This window comes from Felis catus, chromosome A3 (genome assembly GCF_018350175.1).
Source record: "Felis catus isolate Fca126 chromosome A3, F.catus_Fca126_mat1.0, whole genome shotgun sequence".
Lineage (NCBI taxonomy): Eukaryota > Metazoa > Chordata > Mammalia > Carnivora > Felidae > Felis > Felis catus.
Genome location: NC_058370.1, coordinates 138,641,102 through 138,662,239, shown reverse-complemented (window position 1 = coordinate 138,662,239; position 21,138 = coordinate 138,641,102). Strand labels below are relative to the sequence as shown.

The following is a 21,138-nucleotide window of genomic DNA, read 5'->3' as shown; positions in this document are numbered from 1 at the left end:
TTCTGCACAGAATTCTGAAATCCGTGTAGCTGTGGATGGGGACCGTGCCCCACTCCCCTCCCCCACCCTGCCTGCCCCCAGGGCGTCCTGTCACAGGGCAGCCTAAAAGGCTGCTAACCGCTGTGTGATGCCCGCAGGGGACCTGCATTTTAAAGAGCCAAGCCTTTACTAATCCTGACTTTATTTCTATGAGGGCAAGTTGCCATCATTATCTACGGTGGAAGAATGTTCTAAAGGGGCAGGTTTCTCCGCTAAAATCATACCCCATGAGCTGGCCCCTGTTCTACTAGGAGTGACATTAACTCACTGGGAATGCTTGACCCTCTTTCCTAATGACATTTTTTCATCTTAAACCTGTAATGACCTAACAGGTCTGCTATGGGGATGGGGTGCGTCAGGTCACCGAAGGGGTTCTCAGACCCCTTGACAATGGCCGGCTCACTTGGGGACCCCTCACTCTCAGGTCAATAGAGAGCAGCGTCCCGACTGTTCTCAGTTTTTGCTGACCCACTAAGTTACCAAGAGTCATTTTCAGATGCAGTCCTGTGTATGTCTTTCCTCCACCCCCTGCCTTCCCTGACCCCCCACAGTTGACGGAAAAGAGGTCCTGTCTCCCCCAGGCCGCAGGAGCCGAGCTCTCTGCCGTACCGCGTCCCTGCCTTGCAACAGAGATCCTGGGATGTACCCCAGGAGGACTGAGTGGGGATCCAGGCAGTCGAGGTAGAGAGTCATCCGGGGCAGGGGGGACAAGGGTGGATGGCCCAGGAGGTGGCCGGGGAAGGAGCAGACGAGGGACAGAGGGGAGCTGGGAGGAAGGGTGGCCCTCAGCCTGGGCCCTGAAAACCACAGGCTTCACAGAGAGGTCCCAGGTCCTGGTTCGGGCCCCCCTCCTGCCCGCCGCACGGCTGCCCCTCCCTAAGGCTGAACCGCTGCCCCTCTGTGGCCAGGCCACTCGCACAACCACGTGAGAATGAGGGGGAGTCAGGGACAGTCCGGCACCCAGGTCAGAAACCTCACCGGGAGGGAGAGGCAGGCAGTGCTGCAGGGCCCCGGTGGGGCAGGGGCCATGGTCTGGAACATTCACAGGACTTCCGTGAGGGGAGGATTGGGTAGGAGAAGGGCAGGGCAGGGGACGCTGGATGAACGTGGGGACAGAGGAGGATCTTCCAGTCTTGGCGAGGACACAGGGTAGAGGGACAGCACCGATCTGAGCGGGACGCCCCTGACACATGTGCATCAGCTGGCCACGGTCATAGTGACGCTGCCTAACGAGCATCCCCACCACTACAGCAGCTCACCGGGGCTCGGCCAGCAGGTCTGTGGTCAGCGGGTGGCTCGGCGAACCAGGAGAATAGCCGTTATGGGTTGAATCCTGCCCCTCCCCCCAGAGTAGGTGTCAAAGTCCCAACCCCCCAAGGCCTGGGAATGTCACCTTCCAGGGAAATAAGGTCTTTGCAGGGGCTCATATTCAGGAGAGGTCATCAAGGTGGCCCCCATCCGCCGTGACTGCGGTCCCCACAGGAGGGAGAATGCCGCGTGAAGACACAGACACGTCGGGGAGACGGCCGTGGGAGAACACAGGCAGAGACGCAGTGACGCTGCCACCAGCCCGGGACGGCCCCGGGGCCACCAGTGGCTGGAAGAGGCAGGGAGGCGCTTTCCCCCAGGGTGAGGGAGCACGGCCCTGCCGGCACCTTGACCTTGGACTTCTGGCCTCCAGAAGAGTGAGAGAATAAACGCCTGTTGTCCTAAGCCACCCGTCCTGGGACTTTGTGTGGCAGCCGCCCTGGAAGCAGAACCGCGGGACCCTGAAGGCTCGTGCTCGGGTCCGGAACAATGTTGCTTCATCCAGCAGCCACTGGGCACGGTCGAGGCCGGGCGTACCTCTGCTCACCGTCACGGTGTGTGGACCAATACAGGCCCAGCCACTTTCTCAAGCAAGTCTCCGTGGCTCCCCGTGGCCTGCCGTGTGGCCTGCATTCGAGGCTTTTCTCTTTCTGGCTTCTCTCCACACCCGGTCACATGCTCTGGTGACACAGAACAGGGCGGATGGACGTGGGTTTCGGGACCCCATGTCTCCTCTACGTAAAGGGCGATCTCCCCGCTGTCCGTGTTCCCCCGACCTCCGTGAGGCGTGGCCCTCCCCGCCGCTGAATGGCCCCAAAGGCCGCAACTGGGCTTCCTCACTGCGTTCCCAGCACCTCACACATAACAGGATGTAGCAATAAATGTGAACTGAAGCCACGTTGTAGACAACAGACAGAAGGAACCTTTAGAACATAAGGAATGTTAGGAAGCAGGTCATTTAAAATAAGTGCACGGGGCGCCTAGGTGGCTCAGTCAGTCAAGTCCCCGGCTTCGGCTCAGGTCACGATCTCACGGTTTGTGGGTTCGAGCCCCACGTCAGGCTCTGTGCTGACAGCTCAGAGCCTGGAGCTGCTTCGGATTCTGTGTCTTTTGCTCTCTCTGCCCCTCCCCCATTCACACTGTTGTCTCTTTCTCTCTTTCAAAACTAAATAAACATTAAAAATAAAATAAAATAAAATAAAATAAAATAAAATAAAATAAAATAAAATAGGTGCAGGAATGGGTATTTGCAAACGGGAGGTTTTGCCAAAAAAGGAGGTAACTGAGCTCCAAGAGGAAAATCTCACCCAACAGAAGGGTCTGAAGAGACGAGACCCGGCAGCCATGTGCTGCCTCCGAGGATGATGAGTCGTGGACAGGCCGTAGACGGAGGCCTGGGAGTGCGGCCAGGCCAGTGAGAAAAAGGAAGTGCCCAGGGTTGGTGGCTCGCTCACAGCTGGACGCGTGTGCAGCCCGAGCAAGCCAGCCCTCCCGGCCCTGGGTCACCGGCCCGGGCCACGGCACGTTCACACCCTCCAGAGTTAGGATAAATTCAGCAAAATAGCGACCGAAAGCATCGAGGCCGTGCCTGGCTCAGAGCGGACGCTCAGTGGGGGCTCGTTGCCTCCCGCCAGACCCTCTTCCTCCCCCCACACGCTAGTGTGTCCCCCAGAACCCAGGGGTGGTCTCAGCGGCACGCCCCCACGTCCCCACACCGGCCTAATGGGCAGCAATCACACCCCCACCCCACCCCCGTTCCCTCCTAGGACACGAGCCCCAGACACGGGACGCTGGACCAGAGGAAGCTCCACCCGGGCCTCCAGTCACAGGGCAGATTCCTCGAGATTGTCCTCTCGGAGGTTCCAAAGAGCTTGGTGACCATTTCAACCTGCAGCATCGGCATTTTAGGGCAGGCCGCCAGGTGACGACCGAGAACAGGGGTTGGCGGGCAGGGACTCTGAGGCTCAGACACTGGCTCTCGGTGCGTCTGTAGCACCCCGCCGCGGCCCCGGGGCACGGCCGCCACGACAGAAGGCCACGGGGCTTAGGAAGCCGCTGTGCTTCCTGTGCACGGACACCCTCAGCACTTCCCACCTGCACGTGAAAAAGCCAATCTCGATTATTTAACCTTCTAATCCGTGCTGTTGCTGAAACCGCTGTAACTACCTATTGGCACATTCCATTTCCGCCACGCGGGCATCAATAAAGCTCCGGACGCCTTCATCTTCCACACGGGGAACAATTTCTGTGTTTCCCTCACTGTTTAGGAGCAAACTGCAAAAAAATTCGGGAGGCCTGACACATGTGGTCCACTATAGACCCTGACTGTGGCCAGGAGACCATGGCTCAGTATAAGAAGAAAGAGAGGAACTCTCTCTCTCTCAAAAATAAATAAAAACCATTAAAAACACTTAAAAGGGGGCGCCTGGGTGGCTCAGTGGGTTAAGCGTCCGACTTCAGCTCAGGTCATAATCTCGAGGTCCATGAGTTCAAGCCCCGCATCGGGCTCTGTGCTGACAGCTCGGAGCCTGGAGCCGCTTTGGATTCCGTGTCTCCCTCTCTCTCTGCCCCTCCCCCATTTGCACTCTGTCTGTCCCTCTCAAAAATAAATTTTAAAAAATTTTTAAAAAAAAGAAAGGGGGGCAGAGGGTCCGGGTTTCAGCCCTGCTTCTGTCTGGCCTGACGTCCTCTGGCTCTCAGCTTCCTCACCTACAACTACAGATGAAGTCCTCCCACACGGACGGTGGACAGAGCAGGCCGTAAGCTCTGTGACTGTGCACGTGTGGGAGATGCTGGAGGGCACTCTGAGGTTTGGGCGAGCCGCGCAGTCACCGTGTGCTCAAGCTGGGGGACTCCCATGCATAGCACAGCCCAGCAGACTTGTCTCAGGTCCAGTAGATCCCAAGACGCTAGCCTTACCCAAAGGAAAGCCAAGGCTTCCCCCAAAACTAGAGGTATCTTCTGGAAACCCAGATCTTGCCTCCTCACATCTGTCCGCGTGGTCCCCTCCGCCCCGCGAAGCTTCCGCTCATCCCACAATCTCAGGTCAGACTCCACGCTTCTAGAGACCCTAGGTTACACAAGGCTCTTCTTTGTTCCAGGGCCCCTGTGCACACGTGTCTCCAAGCAGGTGAGTTTTGTTTTGTGCTCCCCGTTGCCTGCGGAGAATGGTTCCGCCTTCCAAGCTTCCCGACTCTTTGATGATCCCGATGTTGGGGAGTATGTATGGGAACAAATTTTACCCGAGTCTCTTTTAGAAAGTTCTGGAAGATCCATGATTTTTACAGCCTTCTGAAAAGCAACGCTGTTGGGCTCATCAAGAGATTTTAAAACATTCATGTCCTTTGATCAAAGGTGAGAACACAAAGTGCACACAGAGGTTTCAGCACAAAGCTGTCTGGCGGGACCATCTCACTGGAGCAGGCGGATTCTCCGACGCAAACAGAAAGCCACTTTATCTTCGACCCACTTTCTTCCAGACCTGCTCTCCTGACTGTCCCCTGCCCGGACTCTCAGGTCCTAAAAAGCCCTGCGGTCAATGGCAGATGATAGAAAATCCAGTCAAACGTCATCTCCAGTCCGGGCTCTTACCCTGTTTACAGCCCTCTCCTCTGGGAGAACGATTCTCAGGAAGGGAGTCGTGGAGGAGAAGTCGGGGTCCTGGGGGCTGAGAGGAGGAGCCGTTGTGTCCCCAAACTGCAAATAAGGACTCTTTCTCTGGAGGCAAAGATGATGTCCAAAATCAGGGGATTATCGCAGTCAATTACTGTTTGGCTATAACTTGATTGAATATTATACCACCATTAAAAATGTCACTCTGGGGGGCACCTGGGGGGTTCAGTTAGTTAAAGCTTCTGACTCTTGATTTTGGCTTAGGTCATGATCTCACGGTTCTTGAGCTGGAGTCCCGCGTCGGGCTCTGTGCTGACAGTGAGGAGCCTGCTTGGGATTTCGTCTCTCTCTCCCTCTCCTTCTGCCTCTCCCCCACTCTCTCTCTCTCTCTCTCTCAAAAAAAAAAAATGAATAAACATTTTTTAAAGTGTTTAATTTCTTGGGGAAAATGCTTATGATAAAATGTGATCAAAGAAAGTGGTACATGAAACTGTATCTGCCATTTCATGTAAAAAAAAAAAATGCCCGTAGGAGAAAAAAACCCGAGTAATCTACAGGAGCTAGTGCTTCTCTCTGTGTAGATGGTGAAGCATGATTATTTTCACATGCCTTTGTATATTTTTCTCCAACATTCAATATTTAAGTGCTCCGACGAGGGTGTGTGATTCGGGTAATCAGAAAGTTAAATTAAGTTTGGAGACCGAGGCTGTGGCACAGCGTGGTCTTCCTGGGCCCACGTGTCCCACAGCCTCGCTACCGGCTGGCTGGCTCTGACGTGTTCCCAAGACGATAAGGTAAGTCTTTCCCACTGAGAGAACGGGGAGCACAGCCAATGCGCAAACGTCTGCACCTGTCAGCAGCTGAGAAGGGGAGTCAGTGCCCCTCGGAGAGCCCCCATTGCCCACAGCGCCTGCTCACGGAAGCTCCTGGCCCCCATGCCGACCGGGGGGGGGGGGGACACGGGACCACAGGTCCAGCCGGAGGCCCCCTCTGGAGACCAGGGCCGGCCACAAGTCCGCAGAGTGGCAGCCGTGGAGCGTCCCACGTGGAGCCCAGCTCCCTGTGCTGCCTGCGGCCCTCCTGTCCTGGGTTCAAACATCCGGCCCCAGGTCCCCGTGTGACGGGCTCCAGTCCTGTGTCACCAGGAGCCCTGCTTCATCTCTGGTGAGCCTCGTCCCCAGCCAGGCCCCACACGCCTCACCCAGCCTCCCTCGCCGGCCGCGCTGTCCCCTCCGTGACGACACCACCCACGTGCTGACACACGCTCCGGCCGCCAGCCTCCACTGCTGAGATGTTCATGCCCCGGCCTCCACCTCTCCACTGAGATACTTCACGGGCATCGAAAAACGAACTTTTTTTTAAGTGAAAGGACTTCGTTTCGTGGGGGTTCACCCTCCGGCCACGCCGTGGCATCCCCATGAGGACCCCCATCTCCGGTCCCGCCACGCACGGGCCCCCAGTGACGATCAGAGGTCCCGCCAGCCTCCTCCTCACTCCCCGACCAGTCTCGTCTACGCAGAGTCACCAGGTCATTTGAATCATACCTCAGGTCATACCCTCCCTCCTGGAGCCCTGATACATTTTCTTATTGAGTTTACAATGAGATCTGAGTCTCCAGACACCTGAGGTCACCCAGTCCCAGCCTCCCTCTCTGACCGGCACCCTGGAGACGCTGGCCTCCTTCCCGTCTCCCAACGCCCCCACTCCTGGCGGGAAGCTGCCAGTCTGAGTGGCGAAGGACCTGGGGCCCCGCTACCAGCCCCACGCGGCTCTGCAGAGCGTCTCCAGGAGCGGCCGCCAGGAAGGACAGGACAGAAACTGAAGGCTCTGTGACGGGTCCACCGTGAGCCCAGAGAGGGCCTCGCCCAGCTCCTCCGGAGGCCGCAGTCCAGCAAGCAGGCCTGGGGCCCGGCAGTGGCCCGACAGGCCCCGGGGACACTTTCCTCCCCTCGTCTGGGGGGGTGGGCCTTTGGGATTCTGGGGCGAATTTCGGGGAAAGCTCTGGGACGGTGTTAGTGGCCTGTGCTGGAGGAAGGCAGCTTCCCTTGCGCTGCAGCGGAGATTCCGGTGAGGCTCAGTCAAGAGGTCAGAGCAGTACCCACCTCTGTCCCATCTGTCCACCGCGACCTTCCTGCTGCCCCACTCCTGTCCCTGGGAGGGGACCTCCTGGTGTTTCGTGTTCTCTCTGCAAATTTCAGCCTCAGGCCATTCGGGGATTTGGTGTCGCAGACCAGAATCCCTGGAAGAGGTAACCGTGTGTGTGTGTGTGTGTGTGTGTGTGTGTGTGTGTGTGTGTTATCTTCCGCATCCCGCCTTTCCTCCAGCCGAGTTATACCGGCCCCCGAGCGAAGATGCTTGGGACGAAGGCCACGCAGAAGTCACGATGGCTATGCCAACAGATCACTGTGTGTCTGGGAGGGACACGAGAGGCCGAGCCGAGCAAACACACGTGCGGCAAGGACACGGGTGTGGGCTGGAGAAGGGCTGCCTTGCGGCCCACTCCCTCCACTCGCTTCCGAGGTTCAGTTGCCACATCCTGAGACCATCAGCTCGGCTCCTCGCCGTGAGCGGGGGACCGACATCTGGAGTCACCCTCCAGCCCTGGCACACGCGGGCACAGGTGGCCAGGACTCAGGACCAGGCCACCCCCGGTCAGCGCAGTGGGAGATGCAGCCCTGGGCGGGACGGTGACGGGCCCCCCCCCCCGGGGGTCCAGGGAGAGCTGGCCCTGCCAGTGAGGTGCCACTGAGGAGAGCGATGTCATGTTTTAAAGAAGAGTGGAGAGATTCCAAACGGCCACTGTGGGAAACCACCGAGGGGTGGATAGGGCGGGTGAGAAGCAGAAGAGAAAGCAAGATTATTAAAACACATGTTTTCTGCACAATATCAGAGCCACACACGCTTCCTGTGGCCCCACACGGTACCGTGCAGAGCTCTGTTCCCGCGAGAGAGGCACAGAGCGGAGCGGGGGAGCCCTGTGCCATCGGGGACACACTCAGTGCACCGTGGACACCACCAGCCCCCAGGCTCCACATTGTCAGGCTCCTTCCTGCATTTTGCAGGTGAGGAAGCTGGGCACAGAGAAGTCCAGTAGCTTGCCCAGGCTCGCACAGGAAGAGGCGGTGTGGGCCAGGCCGCCAGCCTGGTCTGCATGCTTCCGGCCGGGCAGGGCGTGAAGGAAGGGACTTGAGCGTCACAGGGTGTCTGTCCATTCCCAGTGACAAGGAACACAACACCGACATGCTCAGCACGCTACATCAGAGTCAGATGGAAAGAGCGCGTGCCGCACGACCCACTGCCAGAACATTCTGGAAAAGGCACAACCATAGGGAGAGACAAGGGATCCGCAGCTGCCCAGGGGGTCGCCGGGGGGACTGATAGGAAGGTCCCGGGATGGGGATGTTCTCCATCCTGGCGGTGGTGGTGGGACACACCCGCGTGTGTTTCTTGGAATTCACGCTACAGCCCGTAGCTCACGTCTCCACGAGCCTGGCTTTAAAAAGCCCCCATCCAGCCCCGGACGCCGTGGACATCCGGGTTCGGGCCCAGGACACAGCGTGGGAAGAGCAGGAAAGCCGCACAGCGAGCGGCCGAGCTGCCTCAGGTTTGAGGCCCGGGTCCCTCCACGGGCCGCGCACGGGCCCCTGCCCAGACGTCCCTCACCTGTTAACACATCTCACAGGATCCTGGTTTGCGAAACTGCAAACAGGGACCCTCCAGCTCAAACTCAAACGCTGGGTCTGGCGGGTCTGGGCGTCAGTAGCCGATGAGCCCGCACCTCAGCTGGCCTTCCTGCGGCGGACCCAGACGGAAGGGCCTCGCCGGCCTCCCGCACCGTCCCCAGAGCATCCTTATCGGTTCCTCCTCGTGGACCAGTGGGGATCTGGTGGTCCCGGCAGTGGCGGGGGGAGAAACATACCCCCGGTACCCCCGCCGGCCCGCTCGTGTCTGGGGAGGAAGGGCCACCTGCCGTAAGCGGGCTCCGCTCTGCGCCTCCAGAACGCACGGCATCCAGGACCGTGGGTCTGCGGCCGGTTACGCGGCTCCCGCCCCAGTTCCAGCTGGGGTCCGCCCGCGGTGGGGAGGGGGGTGCACACCACGTGCCCCTCTGCGTGGCACGCCAGCCCGTCAACTCCCCGCCTTGGGATCTGGAAAGGGGCACACAGACTTGCTCGTCCTGGAGCAGAGGCTTCCGAGGGGGGCCCACGAGCCCCTGACCGCCAGAGGGGCCGGGGAGGCTCCCGCACTGGTGCCCCCTTTACCGGCAAGAGCGGGACCGTGGGCTGAGCACCTGCGTCGTCTTCTCCATACGTGTCCGCGTGTGAACCCTTAGGGTGAGCCCTGAGCCCAGGCGGCTGCGGGGGGGCTCTGGCACTGAACCCCAGGTCCACATAGCAGCGATGGGGGCGGGGGCAGAGCGTGCGGTTCCTCCCCCCGCCCCCCCATGGTGGCGACCTCGTGCCGCTCAGATGCATTCTGGCCTTTGAGCCTCCCGACGACCCAGTCATCTGCCTTCCAACAGCGAGCGCTCTACCCCGGACGACCGTCGGGGGTACTTCTAGGCCCCACTGTGCCCGCGACGGGTGTCTGGCTAATTCCTGCCAAGGAAGGCGAGGAGAGATGGCCTGAACCTCCAGGCCGGCCTCGGGTGCGGTCTTCTCCACCCCTTTCTCCTTCCCCACCCAGAGGCCCCAGGGACCCTGGGGAGGCACAGCCATCGGACAGGGGCCTTTGTCCTCAAATCACGTGTGACAGGAGGCCATCCCCCACCCAGGACACTCGCAATGGAGTCTGGGTCAGCCAAAAATAAACGTGAGGACTTCAAAGGCTTTTAAATTTTTTTTTTCAACGTTTATTTATTTTTGGGACAGAGAGAGACAGAGCATGAACGGGGGAGGGGCAGAGAGAGAGGGAGACACAGAATCGGAAACAGGCTCCAGGCTCTGAGCCATCAGCCCAGAGCCCGACGCGGGGCTCGAACTCACGGACCGCGAGATCGTGACCTGGCTGAAGTCGGACGCTTAAGCGACTGCACCACCCAGGCACCCCTTTAAAGGCTTTTAAAGCAGCCGTCTGCGCCTATGTCACTGCTTCCATTTGTCCCTTGGGAAAACTGAGGTCGGAAGGGAGTGAGCGGCCTGCCAGTCCCAGGGCTCCCCCGGCCCCTCTGAGACCCCCCCCTCCAGTCCCAGGGCTCCCCCGGCCCCTCCGAGACCCCCCTCCAGTCCCAGGGCTCCTCCGGCCCCTCCGAGACCCCCCTCCAGCCCTGGGTCACCCCCAGCCCTGCCAAGAACCCCTCCAGGCCTGGGCCTCCCCTGGCCTGGCCGAGACCCCCTTCCAGGCCCAGGGCTCCCCCGGCCTCACCGAGACGCCCCTCCAGCCCCGGTCGCCCCCAGCCCTGCCGACAGCACCCCCTCCAGGCCCAGGCACCATCGCCCTGTGCTCTGCCGTTGGGCAGAGGTCAGCTGTCTCCTAGTTCTCACCGGTGCAGAATTGCAGGGTGTGGGCAGTGCGGTAACGGGGTGTCCACAGAAGCACAGCCAGTAGGACACACACGTGAAGGATTTCCTTAGAGAATTGGCGCCCGCGATCATGGGGCTTTCAATCCGCTGGCTCTGTGTTGCCGGGAGGATGACAGCCATCTTTGGCTTTAAGCGAACTGGCTTCGTCAGCTTCTGAACTTGTGGAAGAGGAAGGCAGGATGGACAGAGGTGACCACCATTCTTCCGTCCTGCTGTGCACAGAGGACAGCGCAAACATCACATCAGGGTGTCTCGCTTCCTCGGGCCCGGGGACTGGAAGGGAGGCGCAGGGCGCTGACCTTCCGATCTCCGGGGGCTCAGGGCCCCGAAGCCTCCCCTCACCAGCCTGGGGCTGCCAGAGTCCCTCACGCACACACTGGGCCGCGGGGCCCGGCCAGGGCCTCCCTGGGTGACGCGTGAGCCCATGGCTTCGGAAGGGCGTGGGCCGGTCACTCCCGGCTCCCAGCGGGTGGAGAAGGGGTCAGGCGGGCTCTCGCTCTCTTGGCTCCTGCAGGAACACCCCTTCCCCTGCCCTCGCCGGATGGTCCCAAACACCACAGAGATTCGAACCGCCGGCAGCCTCCCCCACACCCCACAGAGTGACCCGTCATTGATTGTGCCCACGGCGACACCCCCTATTTCTGAGAAAGGACACTGGACGGGTACGCACTCGGAAGACCGTCCTCTGGGTCTGGGAAACCTGAGGAAGGGCAGGGGGAGGCGAGGGCCCAACTGCAGCGCAGGGGATCCCTGCCGGTGTCCCCCACCTCCAGCTCATCCAAGGAGCAGGGACAAGTCCCCACCCGTCCGCTTCAAGGGGCCTGCGGGACACAGGGCGAGGGGCCGGGAGCCACCGGCATCACCTGAAGCCCCTCTTCCTGGTGTCCCCGCGCAGCAGCCGCCCGCGCAGCCTGGGTGGTCCCGAGGCCTCCGCGCTGTACCTCCTGGACCAAGTGGCCCCCGCCTGCCCCACGACTCTCCCTCTGCCACTGCCCGGTCCGGCCACACCCCTCACCTCAGCCCTCCGAGATCAGCCCTGCACCCCCAGATCCCACCCTGCCCACCAGGTCCACGCTCACACCCCCACAACCACCCCCTCCAAAGGGCCCCGGTTTCTGGTTGTGCCCACCGGGCCCTCATGCTTGGAACACACACAAGGTTCCCACGGCTGCAGAGCGGGTGCCCAGCGACATTTCCCCACCGCATCGTCCGCGGCAGCGTGAGGGCTCAGCGTGCCGGGCGCCAGCTGCCTCCCGGGGCGAGCTGCAGGGCTCACCCCCTCACCGCCGCCCGGCTTCCTGGAACGTGGCGTCTACGGTCTCCGCCCGAATCATCTGTTCCATGTAGTTCCCCGGCTGAGTGACCTGTTATTATCAGGCCCTGGCTGGGGCCTCAGCCGTCCAAGGCCAGCATCCTCGGGGCGCCTCTGGGAGGCAGAGGCCATCGCGTCGCTCAGCCCGTCTCTGCTCCTTCCTGAGTGGCCGTGTCCTGGGAGCACCTATGTGCCCTCCCCTGCCCCCAGCAGGTGGAGGCCTCCAGGGCCTCTGGCGGGCGGGTGGAGCCCTGTGAGCCCTGGCCCCCTCCGCTGGGCAGCGGGCCCCAGGCCTGAGGGGGAGGCGTGGACACCAGTGGGAGGAGAGGACTGTCGTGGTGGTGGCAATCCTCCCATCCGAAGATGAGCCCACTCGAGGCTCTCTCTTCCCCGACTCCCACGGCCCGGCCAAGCCCACACCCTGCTCTGTGCTCGGCAGTGCGACTCCGGGAACAGCACTCACTTACAGTTACGTGTTCAGAGAAGACTTTTCCAACCCCCACGACAACGGCGGCCTCTGTCGGGCACCTGTTAGGCTCACTGCTGTCCACTCGACAGCGAGCATAGTGCCTGGCGCACAGTAGGTGCTCAACAAATGTTGGAGGGAGGAAAGGAAGCGATCTGGGTTCAAGCCCCAGGTGAGAGACGAGCCGTCCCTGCTGACCTCCGATTCCCTCGGGCAGTAAGCGGAGAACACGCCGCCATGCAGAGGAGGGTGAAGGAAGGACCCGAGAGCACGACGGAGGACCGAGAGCACAGCAGGCATTCCGTCAGGGCTCACCCCACGATCATGCACCAGCCATTTGGAGTGTAAATGAGATTGAGGAACTGCGTCCTCCCAAACTATCCAGATGCTTTAGATAAGGCAGACTTTACTCAGGACCACGGTGACGGGCACAGGACCACCGCAGCGGGGCTGAACCGCGGGGAAGAGACGTGGCTTAGCCCCAGATGCCATAAGGGAAGGTGGCGACTTACAGACAAGGAGCAGGGTGGGGCCAGGGATGCACAATTGAGTGGGGGGAGTCTTGCTGGCTCACCTGTGGAGGAGGGGTGGGGAATGTGGTCAGATATCTGGGGAGGGGGTTCTGGCTAAATGCACTTGACAGGACTCGTGCCCGAACTGGGCTCTTAAGAATGTGCCCAAGGATGGGGCCTCGTCAGGCTCAAGAGAACCTGTCTGGAGTCTGGTAAAAAAAAAAAAAAAAAAAGGAGGGTCTGCCAACAGTCAGTGGAAAATTTGCGCACAGCCAGGTGAGAGGCCGGAGTGTGAGCGAAAAGGAAAAGGGAGCTTTGCATCCAGCCTGGGCACGCGGGGAACTCTGGGGGAACGTTCTGGGTCGTCAGGTCGAATCGTGGCCAGGCGAGGAAGGGACAGGGGATCCTGGCAACAAGATGCACAGTCCAGGCCAGGAAGGTGTGAGACCCCGTCGTGTATCCGAGCCAGGCAGGCATTCCCGACCCAGCAGCGACTGTGGGTCCGGGCGGGCGGCAGGCACCTTTCAGAGACGTGAGCCAGAGCAGAGAGCCACAAGAGGGACCGGCAGGGCAGCCCAGGGCCAGACACCCACACCCGGCTCGGGGCTTGCTCCGCGGACAGCCAGCGAGTGAGTGAGGTCCCGGGGTCCACCTCCAATGTAGCTATGGATTCAGCAAGGTGACCGGTGTGAGCCCCAGCGGAGGCCTGGTGGGCGGGCCGCCAGTGAAGGGTTCCAGGACACCTCCGGGATCTTTATTGCCCTCCTTCTCCTGGGCGAGCACATGTGGGACCCAGGAACCCAGGCAGGCATCCTCCCGCTGGCACAGGGGCCTCTTCTGACCTTCCTTCCGACCTTGCACCCCTGCCCCTGCTCTATCACCGCGTGATAGGGGTGATATGGGGGCAGAAATGGGGGCGTCATGTCCTGCAAGGGAGCCTACCCCCAAAACTCGAGTCCTGAATAAATACCCTGCGGCAGCTGTCTGCATTCTGGTTATTAAAGATCTTAACAAATCACATAAAAAGTTGTGGCTCTCCTCAGAGAGGGACCACGCTGGGCCATCGCCGTGTCTGTGGGGCTCGGTCACCCGCAAACAGGAGAGGTGTGGCCCCGCGCAGCAGCCCCCCGCTCCCCGGCCCTCCCCCTCCCTCCCCAGGAAGAAATGAAAGCCATCCCTCCACTGGGTCTGGAATTGGCGTCTTTTTGTGTGTTTTTTTTCTTTTCCTACCAAAAGGAGTTCAAAAGTTGAGAGCTGATTAGTATTCCAGGCACCAGGACCACTGCAAACCAGCTCGGGGCCAGCGATTGAAGCTGTGCCCCCCCCCACCCCGGCCCCAGCGGAGCCCCCGCTCCGGAACTGGGAGAGCTTTCTGGCCGCCCTTCCCTCTCTGCCTTCATAATAATCATGTCCCCGCTGCGTGTGCCCCTCTTTGTGATAATCAGTGTCCCCGCGGGGGTGGGGCCCGGGGCTCTGGGAGGAATTTCATTCTGGGCCTTTGCAGACAGCAGCAGGCACGGCATTTGCATGCATTTGTATAAGTTATGCACGGTACACACTTCTCTTTAACATCGCAACCTAATGAAATCACTCAGACAGCGCATTAAAAACACGATTTACTCTGGGAAGTCTGACCCTTTTCACGTTAAGTCATTCGGATGATCGGATGATCGGTGGAACATATTTGCACAAGCAGCACACTAAAATGGCCCTTCCCAGGTTTTTGGAAGTGAGGAAACAACCTGGCTACCTTTGGGGACCGGGAGGGGGCTACGTCAACAGTTTGCATGAAGCCACGGCCAGGCAGGCCGCAGGGCCTCCCCAGGAGACCAGGCGTTTCCAGGCATCAGGAAGTGAGCCCAGAGACCCCACAACAAATCACTTTGCCAGCCGGCAGTGTAGAAACACAACTGTGCCTTTGTAAAGATATGCGGGTGTTGAACAGGAGCCAACCCCCCGAGCTGTAGGGGCTCCTGGCACAAGAGGGTCGCCAGGGCGCAGCACCAGAGCACCCGCCCCCCCCCCCCCAGCCCGCAGGCCCTCCCTCTGCAAGGGTTAAGGCCGGCAGGGGTGCCGGTGCTCGGTGCTCGATGTGCATGACGACTTCAAAGCAGCCTGCGAGCACAGAGCGCTCTCCCTGGATGATTTAGGTGCAGCCTTGCCCGGAGGCTGACAGCTTCTCAAGGTCGCGCGTCTCCGGCTCATCCAGTTCCCGTGGAGATGATGGGATTCAGGACGCTCTGCGAGGGCAGCAGTGCTGAGCCGCTCTTGGCAGGAGGGCCCAGGGCAGAGGCCCCTGAACCCACCTCACTGCTGCATATTTCACAGCGCGTCCTCCACATGCAAATCGGGTTTCACTGGCTCTTCACGAAAGCCTTCCAGCAACAGAGAGAGAAGCTAGTCCACGGCGCACGGGGCTGGCTCGGGGTTGCTCAGCTAATGGGGGCAGCACCCAGACGGGCTCCGTGGCTCTGCCCCAGCCCGCTCTCCCTTCCCGAAGACCCCGCCCTTGGGGACCCCGTCCTCTGCCGAGCATCCCCTCAGGAGCAACCCCTCAGCCGGAAGACCGTCTCCCACCGTATCCTGTCCACAGAGGAGCTGCGGGGTTAGGACCCGGTGAGAATTATTTCTTCCCTCCGAGCATGACCTGGGAGCCCCTAGAGAGACACCCCCGGGACCGCCCGGTCCCTCCATGCAGAGCCGACTTCAATCCCTTCATCTTGGGGCCCCGTGGCTGCCTGCAGCTGCCCAGCTCTTGGACCCCCACAGCCCCAGCGTGGATATCAGGGACCCACAAACCACCCCAGTGTCACCCCGAGTGAGAGTGCGTCTCCCAGGCCTCTGGCTTCCCCACCCTGGGCCCAGATGACCAGATCCCTGCCCTAGTGACTCCCCCAGAACAGACATCTGTCCTTGCCTACCCGCCGGCTTCTCCAGAAGCTTCTCTTCAAGAAGCTCTTGCCATCCAGACCCCAGCACCCGCGCCCCCACCCGCGCCTCTCAGTCCGGCCTGCCCCAACGTCTCTCAGTCCAGCAGAGATGGGTGACGCACGCATCTCGCGGGGCCCCGTCAGACCCCAGGGCAAGCCCCAGCCCGCGGACGAGGAGCAGCCTGTCCTGGGCCGAGGTGGGTGGGTGGGAGTCCTCCCTCCCTCTGCGGCCACCACGGCGGGTGCTCCCAGAAACCGCACCCGTGAGTGTTTCCTCCGGCAAGATTTTGCCGTGGCCACTCCAAAGGCCAGGCAAGGCTGGTGTCAAGGAGGAACATGAAATTGTCCCTTTCCTCTTTGGTTCACCTGCCAACCATCATTCCCTCTCACCTTTCTCTAACACCAAGTGGCAACATGTTTTGGGTTAAAACCACTCATTCTCCTTTAAAGCAGAAGATCTGGGGCGCCTGGGTGGCTCAGTCGGTTGAGCATCCGACTTCGGCTCAGGTCACGATCTCACGGTTCGTGAGTTCGAGCCCCGCATCAGGCTCTGGGCTGATGGCTCGGAGCCTGGAGCCTGCTTCCGATTCTGTGTCTCCCTCTCTCTTTGCCCCTCCCCCATTCACGCTCTGTCTCTCTCTGTCTCAAAACTAAATAAACATTAAAAAAAAAATTTTTTTTTTAAATAAAGCAGAAGATCTAAGTGTGGGGGAGACGAGGGCAGAGGCTGCCCGGAGCGCCTGTCCCTGAGTTTCCCACACAGTCACTGTCCCAGCAACGCATGTTCCAGGCCATTCGCTCGTGCACGTGCTGGACGGACCGAACCCGCGTTACCTGTTGCAGGAGCCGCGGCGGCCCCGGCTGCGGGCGCGCGCCCCTCCCCTGCAGGAACGCAGGCCTGAGGGAAGCAAGCCCCGGTTCCACATGCACTTAAGCGGTTTTATTTACCACGTGGAAACGCACCCGTTCTGCCCATTTTCACGGCTCCGCAGTCATTAACGAACTGTGGAATTGACAAGGCTTTTTGCGGGAGTGGGGTCTCTGAGGGCGGAATCCAAGAAATAGGGCTGGTTGCAAATAAAACCATCTATAACCAATTCTTACCATTGGGAGGGAAGCTGACTTGTTCCGTAGAAACCAAGCTGGGATTCCACACGAGTCCATTCTGTGGCTAAGGCCTTCACCAAACACAGGCTGCTTCTCGCTCCCTCTGAAAGCAGGTGTCCCTTGTGTGGGGTGACAGCCGATATCTCGTAGAACCGCCACCTGACGTGGTGGGGAAAGCTCCAGGTCGCAGCCAGGTGGCCCCGAGTCGTGGAACTCAGAGGTCGGCTCTCCACGTGCCCCACCAGTGGGACCTCCCCCCGCGCCCCCGCCTCCCAGGACCCACCGGGGCCTCACCCTGCCCCTCCCGGCGCGGCTCCACAGCTAACCGCAGGGTATGCGAGAGGATTTCGTTAAAAGTGCCAATTTTAACCTGTTTGGGAAAAACCCCTAAAACAGGTGAGATTTGCGTCTCAGCTCTGACACACGTTTCTCTCCCGTAGAGCACCCTGAATTCTCATTCGGACATTCAGCGTTGGGTTACAGAAACGGAACTTCCGATTACGGGAAGAAAGACGGGCTAAGGAAAGGCAGCCCTCCCCTCCTCCCTCAGACCCCGCCTGGCCATCAGTCCCAAACACGCGCTCCCCAGGCCGCTGCTCCCCTAAAACACAAGGGGTGGTCCCATGGCTTCATGCTCACCGCCGTCCTGGCCCCTGTGGCTGCCCCTTCCCCTGGGCGCCGTGCACTCACTCACGGCTGGGCAAAGTCCTGCCTGGGGCAGGCGTCACGCCGCCTCCTCCGAGCTGCCACCAGGACTCACACTTCCCTCCGCCACCAGGTCCCTTCGTGTGGCGTCTGCCTTATTCCCTGACGCACCTGGTTTAAGTGGGAAAACAACGCATTTTTTTGTCTGCCAGACCCGATTCACACCCCAGCATGCGGTCCAGGGCCAGCCTCTCCCGCTCGCATTCCACACCCGGAACGGCACGCTTACCTAATTTCACCATGTGCCACTCTCTCCCCCAGGGACTTCACGGAAATTCTCCCATTCCCGTGCGCGGCAGCGCTCACAAACCGGGCACAAACACCCTGCCTTTGGGTTTATTTTTTATTTTCCCAGCTCGGTCCCTAAGTCCACCACCGATCCTTTCCCCGCCTCCGCCCCCCTCCACCTTCCTGTCTTTAAATGTGCACGTGCGCACCAAGAATATACATAATGCTTTGCCTACTCAGGATTTTCGCTGACCATATAGCCTTGGGCTAGAGACCTCACTGTTCCTCACATGGCTCACAGAACCATGTTTTGTGTATTGACCACGTGGCTGCGGGCTGCTCTCAGTCGGTCCCTGTGGACTCTGGTGTTTCCTGCACTCACCCACCACTCTGCTGAGTCACGCACCCTTGGGGACCAGCATCGCTTAGGTACCGAGAACCCTGTCCGGTGCTGCACCGAACAGTGTCTTTCACCTCCCACATGCCGAGTGTGGGATTCCTGGCCATCGGATAGATAAATCATCTCCAGGCACCTCCAGGTCCGTCCCAGCCCTACACCTGTGCCTGTAGATTTCTGTTTCCATCCATCCTTTACCAGAAATTGGATTTATAGACGATTTGAATTTTGGAAGTCCACTGGGTATAGAATGCAGCTTCAGCATTTCGCCGGTGACACGTGTGTTCTCAGGTGACACGTGTGTTCTCAGGTGACACGTGTGTTCAGTGTCTTTTCACATTATTTGAGGCATCCAGGTCTCTCCTTTTCTGAGTTGCCTATTCATTTTCTTTGCACATTTTTTAGTTTCCTCTTGTTTTCTTTCTTAATTTGAAGAAGCACACTGCATATCCTGGATGGTGATCCCTTGTTGGCAAATGTTGGGAATGCCTCCCACATGATCAAGCACATCTGTTTGCCACACAGCATCTGATGATGAACAGAAGGGCAATGTTGTGAGGAGTCAAATCGACCCATTTTCATTACGATTTGTGCTTGTGACGTGCTGCTCAGGCGTCCTTCCCCACCCAAGATTATAAAGACACCACGTCCTCAAGGACCTCTGCAGTCCTGTGTGCCCCATGTGGGTCTTCCAGGAGGGCCTCCGTGTGGTCTGAGGCAGCAGCCCTTCTCTCCACACACCGAGCATGTTACCTGAAAGCTCTCTGTCCCCACTGACATGCGGTGCCACCATGGCCACACCACAGCGTCCAACAGGCAGCAACATGTTTCTGAAATCCATTTCCTGTCTCTCTGGCTGATAGGTCGGTTCTTCCACTAGATACAGTTTTCCTTACTACTTCTTTCTAGTGGGTCTCAGTATCTGACAGATTCACCCCCCCGCTTTGTTTCCCCAAGTGTCTTGTTTATTCTGGATATTTGTTATTCCATACGTTTAGAGATACTTTGATTTTTAGAATAGTCACGGTAGAATTTTTATTGAAAGAGCATTGCACTGGTGAATCTTCCAGGGGAAAACAGACTTCTTTGCAATGCCAAGCTGCCTCATTCATGAATATGGTATATATCTTGGCTTTTTCTTTTCGTATCTGATGTCATGCCTTCTGATATATTTTTTAAAATATTTTCGTAAAGGTTTTAAGTATTTGATGTTGTTTGATCATCGGTTGCTGTGGCTGCTGTTGTGAATAGAATTTCACCTTCTGCTTTAATTCCTAGTTGCTCATTACTGGTCGAAATTATTCTTATAGATTTTGCATGAGTTGAGAAGCTCTAATCTCCATAAGACATGACGTGATGGAAAATCCTTCTACTTGCCTGGGCCATGGGACTGAACTATGAACCCTGCAGACTGTGGATAGCAAGCCTGTTCTAGGAGCCCTGCCCTGCTGTGGTGACTCCACTCTACAGCTGACAGCATCACACTGAAGTCCCGTGCCCAGACTTTGTTCTCAGGCTGCCCAAGTGACCCCACGTGTGCCTGTGTCTCCTCGAGAAGGCTCCTCACACTCCAGAGCTCAGTCTCCTCCTTGGAGAACGGGAACACGAGTATAATGGCTCTGAAGGTCGATCTGACGATGGAAGAAAATGGCACATATAAACCACTGAAGAGTGCCTGGCATGTGGTCAGTTCTCAGTACATGTCAGCTGCATCATCGCTGGTCGTGGGTCCACAGAAAATATTCGGTCAGTTTGGGCTTCTCTTTTTTCATCAAAAAATAAAAATCAGGACATGGAGGTTTCTTTTCCCACCTACCTCTGAGTGTTGTCACCAAGATGAAACGGGAGGGCAGGGCAAACACTTTAGAAACTGTAGAGCGCTACAAGCATCAAGGCAGTCACCAGAGCCGTCGATGCCCATTTGCATTCCGTTTTCCTTTCTCTTCAGAACTGTTCTGTCTATTTTGCTTCTGTGCACACCTGTCTGTCAACTGGGTAGATAATAACTTAAAACCACTGAATGTCTGCCATGTGCCCAGCACTGTGATAACTGATTCCAAATTCATACATGTCCCCCTCCTGTTGGCCCCAACACTCTCCCCATGAAGCATTAAGGGCATGACTCACATGGTCTCTTAGGTGGTCCGTGGACCAAGACCCAGTCTGGATGCTTTTCTGAATGGTCACTAAGAAAATGACTCACTCAGAATCATAGAATTTTCTTCTGAAGCCAAACAAATAAAATGCCTTGATTAAGGAGTTATGATGCAGTGGCCCAAAGTTCCCAGGACTGATGTCATGCACCTGCTGGGGGCTGCACATGTTGGGAGAGACCGACGATTCAGGGGAAGGAAAGAGGACACTGGGAAGTGATCCAACATTTACTGGGTGTGAATGTGGGCTGTGTGTGAGTGTGACAGTAGTGCCTTTATTTACATGCTCTTCTTTAATAGTCACGGCAACCCTACACATGCACACACACACGCACGCACACGTGTGCACGTGCACACACACAGACGTGCACACATACACACATGAACACATGTACACATACAGACATGCACACACATTTACACACGTACACACATGCACACACATGCACATATACAGACGTGCACGCACGTATACATATGCACACGCATACGCACATGTACGCACGTGCACACACACACTGTATATATTTATAATGTCGTTTGACAGAGGAGAAAACTCAGGCTCAGACATAGTCATTTTCCTTGGGTCACAGAGCCAGAAATTGATGGCGCTATTTTGCCACAAAGCCCGCAGGATTCCCTAAATTATATGATGGTACTTGGGAATAGAATTTAATTAAATAGCTTGTCTCAGTTCAGAAGGCCTCAGAAGCCACTCTAGCTGTCTGACCCAGAGAGGGGTTTGACAGAGGGAGCTGTTTACAAATGTTTCGGAAGCACAGAAGGAATAAGGGCAGGGGTACCGAGGGATCGGGAGGCCCCCGCAGCCCCGGCACGGAGCCACGTG

General features: G+C 58.4%; 1 long non-coding RNA gene across 1 annotated transcript; it reads right to left on the bottom strand.

Annotated features, from left to right (window-relative positions):
* Positions 1-14,825: 14,825 nt before the first annotated feature.
* Positions 14,826-20,726, bottom strand: LOC123384651. Its single transcript, XR_006596096.1, has 3 exons — positions 17,103-20,726; positions 16,806-16,967; positions 14,826-15,146 (listed from the first exon to the last, which is right to left on the bottom strand). It is a non-coding gene; the product is annotated as an uncharacterized LOC123384651 (long non-coding RNA).
* Between the last annotated feature and the right edge of the window lie 412 nt (positions 20,727-21,138).